The sequence below is a fragment of the Plectropomus leopardus genome, chromosome 17 (assembly GCF_008729295.1).
Source record: "Plectropomus leopardus isolate mb chromosome 17, YSFRI_Pleo_2.0, whole genome shotgun sequence".
NCBI classification, from domain to species: domain Eukaryota; kingdom Metazoa; phylum Chordata; class Actinopteri; order Perciformes; family Serranidae; genus Plectropomus; species Plectropomus leopardus.
Window position 1 is genome coordinate 25,311,471 of NC_056479.1, and position 15,013 is coordinate 25,326,483.

Sequence of the window (15,013 nt, forward strand, 5' to 3'; positions counted from 1 at the left end):
TTTCACAGTAATTTCACTGTTGCAAATGTTTCTGTAAAATGACAGTAGAGGGAGAGGTTTACAGTGTAATACAGGCTCCAAAAAGCATAAAGATTTGCAGTGTTTTACTGTATTTTTCCAAAAACTGTTGATTGCTGTTAAAATTTTGCCAAATTTTTACAGCAATTTGTTACAGTGTGTGAATTTTCCCAGCTGTTGGGATTATTTGTCCACCATTTACACAAGGTGAGTAACTGATACACAAATGGTCATTTGTGGGGTGAAGCATTCCTTTAAAGATGTTTTTTTAACTAAATGGTTTAAAACAATTGATTGTTTCACCAAAAAATACTTATAAATGAACTACCATCACATATCTTTTTATGCTTAACTCAAAAATTAGCCTCAGCAAGAGCCTTACGGCACGTCGATAGTGTTAGCGTGTTAACATGCTCTGTCCTCTGGTTGTTGTCACACACTGCTGTATAGTCCTGCCGTGCTCCGTTTGCTGTTGCAGAGTCACAATCAGCGCGAGCTCAGCTTGTCGTCATAAGAGCCAATGAGGTCACGCCGATGCTAATAGCCCTGATGAGCTTTCTCGGCGCTCTACACTCGGCCCCACTGCCCCATTATCACACTTCCCCCCTACCACATGCTGCGTCAGCATTTTCTCAGCCTGTGTGCCGCATTGGCATACGCAGGAGAAATGTGTGTGCGTGTCTGTGCACGCATGTGTGTGCAGTTTGTCGATGCGCATCGATTCGGCCGCATGCCATTTGCATTTTGCTTTGTGTCTGTTGTGTGGAAGTGTTAGTCTCAGTGCTGCATGACATGAGACACATGCAGAAATGAAAGGCAGCCAATTAAAAATAGTCTAAGTAGGACAGTCTCTCTCATCACTGGCATGAGCACAAGAATATGCTGATGGGATTTTTTCTTGAATTCCTCTCTGTAACGATTTCGTCTTGTTCCAGTTTAAGGTTTGAAAATAAGATAACGTTAACGAACACCCAATTTAATGTCCCTTTTCTCCACAGACAAGACTACAATCTTTAATTAAAAACCGTATCACAGAAATAATAGTCGGAACATTTATGGGTCCGTTTTTTTTTTTTATGCATTCACTGAGCATCTTCTTTTACAGAGATGAAACGGTGAATTCTGGTCACATGACAGCAGGTCTGTGAAAACTGTAGTTTTATGGATCTAAATGAAGATATTTGTGCTATGACAACAATAATTTAAGTCAATTCTAAAGTTTCTGGTTTTGTTGTATGAAGCACTTTGTGTTACAGTTTTGCTTGTATGAAAATTGCCACAGAAATAAACTCTGATTGCTTGATTGAGTTGTGCACTCATACAGACATTAACCCTTTAAAACTTAAGCAGATTCGTTTGATTTCTTAAAAAAAAAAAAAAGAAACTAGAGGGAAGCCACAATCAACTTAATAATACATGACCCAAACGTTCGCAAGAAAGTTGATAAAAATGTTATAAATAAAAAAATTAAATTAAATTAAACAAGAGAATGACCCATGAAAAGTGTTGAAAATATGTATTCTTAATATATTTTATGTACTTTTTTCTGTGAAACACTTTTATATTTCAAATTATTATAATTCTAAATTAGTTTTCTGGACATTTTTGCCTATTTATGGATTATTTTCTAATAATCCTCTCCTCTTTTTTAAAACTATTTTTTAGAAAACATTTACTGTAATTTTATGCCTTTTTTATTCATGTTTTCAACACCAATTTGCTCAGTTTTGGAAAGGTCAAAGAGCTTGTGAAAGCACAAGAAAACTGATGCCAATCCAGGTTTCAAAGGGTTAAAGGGAGCGTGTGCGTTGTCATCAGACATCAAGGGGGCGTGAAAAAGCGTCTAATCGGAATGAGATCAGCTTGGTAGTAAAAATAGAATTTAATTTACACATTTTAACCAAAAAAACTGAACATCATAAACTCAGTAGAGACATAATTTGATTTGAACAGATTGCACGCGCGTGTGTGAGAAAGTGGAATCACTACTTTCACTTGCTGATGAAACAACTGCTGAAGACAGATGAACTTCTGACCATCTAGAGCCGTTTAAAGTTAAACCTCCGAATTATACGTCTGCATTAAAGAGTCACTCAGCGCAGCAACAACTGTTGAGCGGAAGAAGATTATGCGAGAGGCGGTCTGCGAGGCTGCGGGAGGGCGGGAGGAGGCATCACAGAGATGATGGAAAGGAGGAAAATAAGAAGCGCGGCAAAACACACCCGTCTGTGAATCTCACACACTGTGTGTTTTTGTGTTTTCAACATCATCATCGCATCACTGTTTTACTTCTAAAATAACAGCAACTCTGCCAAAAAGCCAATTAGCAACAGCAAAGAGCTTTAACAACACAGTGTCTTATTAACAGAACAAAAAGAAACACAGTGTGAGCCATGAAACGAGCAGAGACGGCCTCCTGTTTGACAGGCGCCATTAAAATGTGATTTTTGTTGGGAACAAGGGTAGAGAAGGGTGGTCATTTATTTTCCTGTCAGGAGATTTTAAATGCGATTCATGCCGTCGACAGAGCATAACGGAAACTGAGGATATTCAGCCATCTGTCAATAACAACTGCCTCCTGTAAACACCACCTAGCTCTACATTCAACAATGTCTAAATATCAAACAGAGGGAAAAAAGGCAGAAAGATTTTGTCATGGCAATCTGTCTCATGTATTTTCACATTAATCAGAAAGAGATACATTGTGTGTAATGCTTTGGTTTGCTGACGGATCCTGTTTATTCATCCACTTTCATCTCTTTCCCTTGTGGGCAAAAACCTCCCTAATTTATAGCATGACAGCAGCAGTTTTCAGGCCAGTATTTGCAATATTTTGATGCTGTGGCGGTAATCAGGATAACAAGCAGGAGGATAGAGGAGAGGAAAATGCATCTGAGGCGAAACTTCAAACAAGCGAGGCACCGTGGAAGCAGAAAATAGCGTCTTAGAAAATATTTGTTTTTACTGCGACAACGAGCGTCACATCAGCTGATGACAATCCAAGGAGGCGATCAGGAAACAAATAATCTCCTATTATCAGTCATAATGATTCCCGAAACCTCAGGAACGTACTGTATGCAGTCCTGTGGGACACTACGCTCCTCCACAGAAAACAAAACACTGTTGCGTGTTTATTTGCAGCATCACTGCCAGCTCTGCATCCGCTCGCTCCTCTGTAGGTATCTGGTGGGCCTGACACTGCGCTCGCTGGTTAAACAGCATGCTGCCTGGCGCACATCCCCCCTCTGCTGACGCATGTAACGGAAATCGATTGTGTTCAGGCAAACTATACAGACATCCCCACACCAGGGCTGTCCAGTGTCCCTATTGCAGGTAAAGACTGCTCCTATAGAGAAGAGTCTGTGGACACAATACGAGACATCTGTGAAACCATGTGCATCACCGTCCCTGAATTTGGCTCAAGATGACGTCAGAAAAGAGGAAAAGTTAAAAAAAAAGTTTTCGCTTTACTTTCTTGAGCCAAGATTTGGCCTGAAGCAAATGAACATCGCACACAGAGAAATTATATAGCAGTATGAGTTAGTTTTTCTGGTCAGCACATTTTGTCTGAAAGGATAGGGCAGCAGATATTCTATAGTTTTCTTATTTCCAACAAATCCCAAGAAAACACCAAAGCCAACAACGCATTAGTCCAACTCTCATTATTTTCGGACTCCCGCAGTCTGTCTGTGGCACTCAGCAAGTTCACGGTTTTCTACTGAAGACGAAAAGCTACATTGTCTTTTTAAAAGGCTAAATAATTCCCTAAAATGCTGCACAAATAGGAGTAAATAGTGTATTTGTTGGGGACTACTTTCACAGTGCACTAGTGAGTATTTACAGCAGCAGGACAGTATACGAGGGAATAATTGCAACAAACTAAATTAAAGTGTTCTTGTTCACTGTGTTAACCCTTTGAAAGTAGCAGTAGTGGTGGCAGTAATAGTAGCGGCAGTAGTAGTAGTAGTAGTAGTAATAGTAGTAGTGGCAGTAGTAGTAGTAGTGGTGGTAGTAGTGGCAGTAGTAGTAGTAGTGGTGGTAGTGGTGGCAGCAGATGAAGTAGTAGTAGTAGTAGTAGTGGTAGCAGTAGTAGTAGTAGTAGTAGTGGTAGCAGTAGTGGTGGCAGTAATAGTAGTGGCAGTAATAGTAGCGGCAGTAGTAGTAGTAGTAGTAATAGTAGTAGTGGCAGTAGTAGTAGTAGTGGTGGTAGTAGTGGCAGTGGTAGTAGTAGTGGTAGTAGTGGTGGCAGCAGATGGAGTAGTAGTAGTAGTGGTAGCAGTAGTAGTAGTAGTAGTAGTAGTGGTAGCAGTAGAAGTGGTGGCAGTAGAAGTAGTAGTAGTAGTAGAAGTAGTAGTGGTGGCAGTGTAGTAGTAGTAGCAGTAGTAGTAGTAGTAGTAGTGGTGGCTGTAGAAGTAGTAGCAGTAGTAGTAGTGGTAGTAGTAGTAGTATTGGTGGCACGAGTACTAGTAGTAGTAGTGGTAGCAAAAGAAGTAGTAGTGGTGGCAGTAGTAGTAGTAGTAGTAGTAGTAGTAGTAGTAGTGGTGGTGGTAGCAGAAGAAGTAGTAGTGGTGGCAGTAGAAGTAGTAGAAGTAGTAGCAGTAGAAGTAGTAGTAGTAGTAGTAGTTGTTGTAGCAGAAGAAGTAGTAGTAGTAGTTGTAGCAGAAGAAGTAGTAGTAGTAGTAGTAGCAGTAGCAGTAGTAATGTACATTAGTGTGTGTGTGTAGCACACAGATCTAGTTTACTTCTTCACAGGTTTACTTCAGTTTGACTTGATTTGTTGTAATTTCTGATTCTTTGTACTCACCCGTGCTGAAGTTGCTGCTGTTGCTGGTGGTTGCTGCTGGTGGTTGCTGCTTCTGGTTGCTGCTGGTTGCTGCTGCTGGTTGCTGCTGGTTGCTGCTGCTGGTTGCTGCTGCTGCTGGTTGCTGCTGCTGGTTGCTGCTGGTTGCTGCTGGTTGCTGCTGCTGCTGGTTGCTGCTGGTTGCTGCTGCCGCTGCTGCTGGTTGCTGCTGGTTGCTGCTGGTTGCTGCTGCTGGTTGCTGCTGCTGCTGGTTGCTGCTGGTTGCTGCTGGTTGAGGGCCATCTTGTCAGGCCTGAGCAAAAGTTGCACCCTGAGAGAGCAGAGATTTAAAAAACAGGAAGTGTCCTGTCAGAATGTACCAAATGCCATGACATCATGGGGGGATTGAGACTTCAAAGTTAGAGATTTTATTTCTTTAAAGTGTATAATTAAAATATCCATACATATAGAATAATTGTCATGTTTGTTTGTTATTTATCTGTAGTTTGGGAGTTGTGGTACTTTTGGTGTAACCCCCTTTGTTTCAGAAATGGTTTGATCCATCATAATATCCCATTTGTGTTCAGTTTTTTGGATAAGTTTAGTCTCAGTTTTATTCAGTTAATGTTAAGTTTGCACTGCTTAAATTTAGTCACCATTTTTTATGGGTCCAGAACTTTTTGCATATTTTATAAATTTCATTTTTGGGGGTAAATAGCTTAACTTTATTCAAAATTTCACAATAACCTACTTTTTTAAAAATCCACTCGTGGCTCTTCATGTCTGCCAGCTCGGTCCCTCACACACCACAGGTGGATGTTCAATTACTGGAAATTTGGTCCAAGATCAAATGAAATATTATATTATATATAGTTAGTGAACATTTTTTTCTGATACATTCAGTACAAACAGATTAATATTAAGACTCATCAGTAGTGTCAATTAACATTTCCTCATTAGAAAGAGTAATCTGCCTGCCATGACGGGCCCATCAAAACATATTTGCTGTTGCAAATTAGTTGTAAATGTAATTTCCAGGAGACAGTGTTGGAACAGAGGAGGCATTCTCTGCTCATGTTTAGCCACTGAAATTAAAACAAAAAAAAAAATGAAATTAAAGCTGGGGTGGGCAGAAAAAAAAGACAATTTGAAAATACACCCTCCTTCTGCAGATACCCTCACTATCCTAAGCTCCTCCACTCAGACGACCAAAGACATGCACCCCCTTCATACAATTTAGTCTTTCACTGATTTATTTAACCTTAAAAATAAACATGTGCAGCGTGTTGACATCACTGTGGTGGGCAGCATCCCTGAACACTGAAGTCCGCTGCAAAGATGCAATATGTGACGACATGGGATGAGAACGTGTTGCGCGTGCACGTGCATTTTTAGCACAACCTATAGGAATGTCCTCCCTCTGAAATGACCTGTGATTGGCCAAAGTCTCCTGAAACGGCCTAGATTTTCTAAAACCATGAAAAAGTAAAGAGGAGGTGCAGAAGTCTAATTTTCCTGCAGACCAACTGAATTATGATATGCCAAAAGAATATTATGTGATTTTTGAAGGCAAAAATAATTTTTTTAAAAAATCAATAAATCAAAACTCAGTTAAGCACAGGATATCTGTTGCGCACATTGAGCCTTCCCACAATCTTTGGGGCCGTTTAAATGGCAACGGTAAAATATAATAATAAAAATCACATGTACAGATCTGTGTACACTGGGATCCTTCTCACAATGTTATCACATGAACACCGATTTTTTTTTTAAAACACAAAGGAAAGGGCCGTTCTCATCTAAACATGGCCTTTGACTCTCCGTGTCCTTGAATTACATGACCGCATCACTCACTGACCTGATTACTCATTATTGGCATGTCAGCACAGACATGCAAAAACTGACAAAGCACGAAAAGGTCAATCTCTGTGTGTGTACAAGAGGTCTCTGTCCGCAAAGAACAACCTCAAATTTTCCCCCGTCTCTAATTAAATGATTCTCTCTCAACAAAAACTCAATTTCCTGATAAGTGATATCACCACGCTCCCTCTGACACGAACAAGCGCCACGACACGGACCCCGCTGACGCTCCCGCCCTCCTCAAATCAACTGTTCTTTCCCAGCACCGGCAGTACTCCGTCTTATCTCCAACAAAGGGATTTAAATAGGCTACACTGAGCGGGACTTTCTGTTAACATCAGATGCGATCGTCTCCAATTGTGCTAAAAAAAGGAGCGGTGGGAAAAGAAAAGAATCATTTGCGGGATGACAGTTTCACAACTGATGCAGACATTAAAGACGACTTGCAAAACTATCCGAACTGTCATCCGGATGCAGTGTAATGAGAACAAGTGCTTTGGAAATTTGTTGTAGTGTCAACAAAATATTAAGTATCAACTCATGCAAAACCACCCATGGTTTGTGCAGAGGGGAGCTTTGATCCGTGTGTGTGCTTGCGTCTTCAGTCTTTCTTGTAACGAGGGGAAAAGATGCTGCCTTAAGAAGAGTTATGTCATTTGTTTCTCATTTCTGCAACTTGTACCATCTTCTTTTTCCATATTCTTTCGCCTCTTTCTAAAATCCTCACCGTGTATTGTTTTGGAAGTGTTGGAAGGTGTTAGATGTGAACTTGTAAAAAAAAAAAATGTGTTTTTTTTAGAAATAGAAATAGATGCTGGGTGTTGAGAGAGTGAACAAAGGGAAATGAGGGCAGAGGTTGTGAGCTGGAAATATGAGGCAGACAGAGAGAACATGAGGTAAAGAGATGAATAATGACTGAGATATAAATGAAGGTGAATGCACCAGAAATGTTGAAATATGCCAGTGGTGTCTTGGTTCTGCAGGTGTATAATGTGCACTTTTACTCCACATCTGACAGCTACTGACGCATGCAGTGAAATCCAGCTACAAAGGAAGGAGGTTTCAAACACAGACAAACACAAAGAAAATAGGCAGGTAGAATAAAGGGAAAATATATGAAAATGAACAAAAAAAAGAGCGTCAGGTGACTCAGACAGGTATGACAGTCTGAGGACATTTAGTGAATGGAGGGAGATTTAGCTGGGGACAGGGACTCAGGGGCAAAAACAAAAATAAACTGGACCGGGGCACAGCAGGGTCTCTGGGTGCTCCAGCCCAGTCCTGAATCTATGCTAGTCCATAAAGAACAACTGAGTACAAATATTAATAATATATAATATACTATAATTTAGTAAATTTGCCTCCATTAACCCAGTGTGTCAAGGCCCCCCCTGGCTGTCACCTGCAAAATGTCACTGAAAATTAACATTTACCAACGAGGAAGAGTTGCAAAGTAACTTTTTTTAAAAATGGGAATAACGACCAGAGAGACAAACAAAATATATATAAAGCAACACAAACTGACCAAAAAAGACACAAAACAACCCCCAAGAGTGACAAAGGGACTACAAAGTGACACAAAACCACAAAAAGATGCTTTTGTCAAGAGTCCTGAATCTTTAGTAGTCCATAAAGAAATTTAATATAAGTGAATAAAATTTCCTTTGTTATTTCCTACATAATATAACTTTACTTCTTTTTAGGTGGCAGGAGTTAAAATGAGTCATCCTCAACATTTGTTGCGTTATTGTTTCAGAATGATGGAGACAGTTGGTGAACATTTAGAAACAAAAGACTGCAATGATGATTATTTTTCCCCCCTTGGCATCTATCATGTTTTCCCGAATCACATACAGACTTTCAGACATGTATTATCTCAAATGGCTTTAAAAAATGATGTGTATTGCTGCCGGAAACGGGGTAAAAGGTTTTGCTGACCACAGAATTTTTACAATGTCTGCCTCCACCTCTGGAGAAACATTTTCTGACAGCTGTGGTTACTACAACCCACACAGATGTGGATTTGACACAGGGCCTTCACTGAGTAAAAGTTGCATAAAGTCTTTGACGTCTCTGAAGAGAGCTGCATAAAACCGGACTCTCGCTTCAGTCAGCGCCGTTGCAGTTGAAAACTACAAGTTTAACAGAACAAAACAAAAAAAAGAAAATTTGAGTGTGTGGAGTTAAAAAGAAGTGAGCTTACCAGACGTCTGCGGCCAGCTCCTTCATCTCTGCTTGAGGCTGATGGCTCAGGGCTACTTTGACTGCTACTAGCATAACACACCAGAATCTGGTTGACTGGTTGCATTGTGGGTAATGTAGGCACCTTTTACAAGGGAAAAAAATTGAGTGGGATAATAAAAATGAAAAGATCTCTGGTTCTGCTACATCAATTCTGAGGCTTTTTCCTTAAAAACTGTCTTTCCAGTGTTGGAGGAGTGCAATGTCTAAACGCTGTTTTACTGTTTTAAAGGTAAAAGTCAAGAAACACAAGTCTCATTACAGATTTCTCGACAAATTTGAACATGCCTGCAGTCTCAACAAGGTGGACAATGACAGAGATCTCTGAACCTCTACAGCTCTGCAGTCATGCATTTCACTGTAACGCTGCTGTTGTGCATAACTTCATATATTAGTTTACAACATCTAACAGGCGATTACATCAGACACACAGTGTGATACTTTTCGCCTCAAGGTAAAGTCAGAGAGAGCAGAGTTTGTATGAAAGTTCAGAGATGAGAACAAGCAGTGGTGTGCATTGTGTGCCTCTGATTGTTTCAGTCACAGCCTCTAATCTTTGAAAAGCACTTCCTGTACCACAATCCTCTGTGACCCATGTGTGGAAACAGGTTTAGATGTGGAGTCAGGATGAGACGCAGTGAGACAGAAAGAGGAAATTAGGAGGAGGTCTGAAATGTGAATGGGACAAAGAGGAACTGAGAGGGATGAGTGTGTGATCAAGGACAGATACAAAGAAGGTTTGAAGGTAAAGGCTGAAGATAAAGAGCAGAAAGATGAAGACGTGTCTACGTATAGTGATCACAGAGTGTGTCCTCCTGAGATAGTAAAGCAACACACACACAGAAAAAGGAAACAAAAAATATTACAAAAAGACAATCACAGATGGATTGGTAAAAATCCAATTTTTGCATGCTTCTGTATCCATAGCAGCCTCCAGAAGAAAATGTTGGAATTGCAAGTTTCTGCAAACTACGGATACATTTGTAATATTCATACGTATCATATCAGTGTTTCTAAAGTGATGTAATATATGAGCTAAATCTATCATCATGAGGTGAAGGAAACTGTGGATGGTGTGGCGTCCAGGGGGCACACCTGTCAAGCTGTAGAACACCGTTTGAGACCTACAAATAACCATACTGGCTGTTTTTTTATTTAGTCATTGCTGTTTTTTTAGCAGCTTTTTAACCTTTAAATGTGGGTGTTTATGGCAACCTGTCACTGTTTTTTCCACAGGGGTAAGTGCTACGAAAAGCGGTTGTTTTAACATTTCTGCATTTCTAGTCAGGACTGTACCACAAAAGTTTTTTTTTAATTGAGACCTTGCTGCATTTCTATCCAAGAAAGCACCTGTTTTTTGTATTTATTCATCTTTATTTTTTATCAAAACATTGATAAGGATTGAGGACTGTGCCACAGAAAGCAGCTGTTTTTCATCGAGACTAATGCATTTTCTGCCACATGGTGCCACAGAAAGCGACTGCTTTTTACTAAGAAATCGCTGAATTTCCTTTCAGGATAGTGCCACGAAAACAGGTTTTGTACACCAAAACAGGATCTTTTTCCAAGTCATAACCAGTGTATTTTGTGCATTAACCTAACCACATTTCCCCAGCATTGTTGAAACATTGAGAAGGTTTTTGCATATCCACTTGAAAATAACATACAAATGCAATGGTTTGCAAATATCAACTTTTATTCTGATGAGTGGGTTGTATGTAGTGTACTTTCAGCATTTAATACCCACACAACACTACATTTTGTATCAGCTAACACAAACAGACTGGGAGACAAAGGCTAAACAGGCCCCTCAAACTATACTGTATGTGCTTATACAGTCTGCATGGAAAACACGGGAACAGAAACAGCTTTAATAGCAGCAACCACAGTAGTTAAACAACCAGCTGTACTACAGGCAGGACACAAAAGTTTGGCCTGTAGGAGAAAGAAGAGATCAGAGGGAGAATAATAAGATTTAAACTCTACCTTCCATCGGCTGTCACGGGAAATGTGCAGTTGCCGAACAGGAGGTGGATAAGCTCTTAGCCTTGATCTTCACTCCTTGGGAATATCACAAATGCCTCTTAATATGCTTGACTAAGAATACAGGGGGAAATGACTGAGTCATTGATTATGCCGGAGGGTTTTCAGAGAGTGTGGGCAGACTGAGGGTAAAACAGAAACTCTTATCATAATGTGGTTTGGCTTCAGAGAGTGTACTGTGAGGAAGCAGTGAAGATGTTTGCTGTGCAAGAGAGAAATGTGGACAGCAAGATATTAAGATAATAATAATCATAAAAAACAAGTAAGTAATTAAATAAATATAGCACCTTTTAAAACAGAGTTTTTTCAAAGTGCAATGCAGCGTCAGAACACCAAAGAGTCCCAATGAACAAACGCAAGACGAAACTAGAGTATAGTTAGAATAAAATAAAAACAAGAGGACAAATAATGATAAAGATGGAGGACACAAAATGTCAACGTAAAATAATGCAATCATATACACAAACAAAAGCAATAAAAGCAATACAAAAAATAAAAACAAGTCTATAAAAAAGATAGAACGTTAATGTGTTTACATCCACAACACATTGTAGTAATTTGCTGGTATTTTCCACTTTTTCCTCACCTGTCCTCCTCCGGCTTGTTGTAATTTTGGGGGCGCGTTCCACTTAAAAGAAGGCAGGTCAGGTAACACCTGCATGTGAGTCATGCATCTTACAACCTGTCGGCACATGACAAATTGGGTGGAGAGAACATAGTGGCTCTTACAAAGATAAAATGGAAAGAGGAAGCAGGAATAATGCATATCTGCATAATCTAATAAAGTTTGGGGTTACACCAATTTATGACAAACTTTAAATCTAAAACTGCTTCAGGCAAGATTTCTGTTTAAAAATACACTTTTCTTATCATCATGAATCACAAAGCGGAGATCCAATAAAAAGGAACATCCAAAAAATGGTTGCACTGTAGATCTGATGTGCCTGTTTATTAATAATTATCTAATCTTTAGTTTATTGTCAGGAATGCTCCATGGAACAAAATGGGTTCATTTAAATTTCAGAGTGCAAAACTGGCTCTTAAACCAGCCACTAACAGGTTCACTATGTGACAGTGGCTGAATGGTTGCTATATTCGGACTCTCTGTCAGGGCTTTCACAAGCGCAGGTTCAACATTGCACTGAACAAGACCATTATTTCCACTGCAGAGAACGGCTGTGCTCTCCCAGGCACATGACGAGTCATGTAACGTCGAGCACAACACTGATTTTCCCCTCGGCTTTGCGGCCAAAGTTCAACTAAAGTGAGGTGAAAAACAAAAAACAACAACAAAACCTGTATAATGACTGTCTAAAAAGGAAGGAGCATTTGCCAGTTTTACAGCATAGACCTTATCCCAAAGCTCCAAAAGAAGAGTGCATATCATTGCCAAAACATCAGCCACAGAATAGCCAGTCTATGCTGCATGACACTTCCTCTGAGCACACAGCAAGTGTGCAAACCCAGATGGAAGGAAAGAATTGTCCAAATATATTTCAAGAACATTTTTTTTTCAGCGGCGTTATGAATTCTTCCTCTGCAAGTGAGTAAATGTCATTAAGTTTTTCATTCAGAACTGACGTAATCTTCTTAAACTGTAATCATTTCATCAACCTTTTAACTGTCCTCGTGAGTCTTCATACATGTTGAAATTTATGAAAATTAAAAATGGAAATGTCATGACATCAGCATTGATTTTAACCATAAACTGTATATAAAGACAGTATGTAAATGGGCCGACACTTTTATAGTGCTTTTCTCGTCTTTGGACCACTCGAAACACTTTTACACTACTTGTCACATCACCCATTCACACACACTCCTTCAAACACCAGCAGCTGAGGATACCAATGACGGTGCCACCTGCTTCTCTTAGCTTAAACATTCACATGCACTCAAAATTTGAAGTAATTTGGGATTCAGTATCTCACCCAAGGAGACTGGAGGAGCTGGGGATCAAATCAACAAGATTTCAGTTCATGGATAACCTGCTCTACTTCATGAGCCACTGCCACCCCAATAAATGTATATCTTTATATACAGTCATTTCTACTAATAAATTCACCACATCTTCGCTTTACGGTGCAGTCTCTCTCTCCATCTGTGCCGCTGCCTGCATGACTGCATCTTTCTGTACCAAAGAGTAACGCGAAAGTCAAGAGCACTCACTCCGCAGCAAAATCTGGGGACAAAAATGTCCCTAGAAGTACATTGCACAGAAAAAAATGACTGCATGATTTGAAGTTCTTAGCCTGATGATTCAATCCTCCAACTTTCAACGGGCAGCTGTACTATTCACTCTTGCAGATTTGGTCTGAAATTGGACAGCATGAGGCAGTTTCTTCAGCATCCACTGTGCAGTATGAATCATCTACTGTGTCAGCCACAAGTGGAAAACTGAGAAGCCCAATTTTCACTTTGCCAAGCAGGGCCATTGATTATACAATTGCACCAGATGGGAAACAAGAATGTTTGAAATGAAAATTTGATTGGAAAAGACTGGAGAAACATTTGGCTGTGGTTTAGCTTGTTGGCCAAGTTTTCTCAGCTTTTTTGAGGGGACAATGAAAGAATGACCGTAACTTGTTGCACATAGTGTAAGCACACATTACATTAAGAACAAGACAAAGATGTCAGCTGATGAGATTTCTGGAAGTTGAAGTGTACAATGCAGCATTAAAGAGGATGCAAACAAGAAATGTAGTTGTACATCATAACTGCATAGGTAAGTATGAAGCCACTTACTCCACCACCAAAGGACAGAATGACATAAACAAAGGGAGACGGATGCACCGACTAATGAGATCAAACATATAAACCTGACAGAGACCCTGACAAGAAAAACTGCATCACCATAAACAGATGGGAAGGCTGGATGCAGAGCTGTCTGTGTGTGTCTCTGTCTGGCAAAGGTTCAGCAGTTTTGTTGAGCAGAGGGAGAAAGTATGGAAGCTGTCAGGGGCCATATGATGCTGCCTCTGCAGTTTACACATGGAAAGAGAGATTGATGGCAAGGACATAGAGACATCCCAGAGGACGAGAAAACTTATACATATAGGTTTGAAGGTAAATATTAACCTTTTAAAACCTGGATCAACATCAGTTTAAGTGCTGCATTCAAACACCTTTTAAAGGCCTTTCAGACTCTGAAACCTTTGAAAATTGGTTTGATTTCTTTTGAAAACATGGGGGAAGGATGCAATGAGCAACTTGGCAAAAAATTACAGTAGATTAGATTTCACTTTATTGTGAGAAATAATTTTATAGCAATATAGCAATAAATGCTACAAATAATAACAGACATTACAATAAGTGGATGTCATGCAAACTGAAAAAAAAAGTAGTAGAAGGTGACAAGAAAATGACCTGAAATTGGTGAGGGTGGGGGGTTTATTAGATATTAGATAGATTAGATATTATTAGAATAAAAAATGGGCAAAAAACTAAATAAACAACACATATAATTATTATCATTATTTTTTACTTATTTTATTTTCAGCACTTTCTGAGGCCATTTTTCTTTTTTCTTTTACTCCTTTACTTGTCTTTTTAATTGATTATTATCAGGTCATTTTCATGTAACTTTTTACTAATTTCTTGCAAATTTTTTTGGCCACTCCTTGTGAATTTGCTCATTGCCTTCTTCTCAGGCTTTTGAAAGCAATCAACCCAATTTGCTCAGGCTTCATTAAATATACAAGTGATGTATTTTTGTGTGCTTCTTCCTCATACCTGTAGTTTTTGTCAGGTAATGTGTGTCGTGTCGTGTGCAGTAAAGGTCAGTACTGTCTCCACCACTTGGCTGACCTACATTCAAAAGGCCCTTTGTGTGTTTGCATGATGGTGTGCACATTTGCGTGTGTTTTGTGTGTGTGTGATTGTGAGTGGGTGGGTGGCCTGCCACTGTCTCTGTATAATCCCCCTGGTAGCATTTGGTTTCAAGCATAAGTCAGAGAACAGTCAGGGACTCAGTTTGCAATACGCCTGACCTACATCGGCTGCTCGCAGCGTGCTTAAGACGACACATGAAGTCACACTTACTATATCCTCCTGCAGAATGTCTGCTTGCAT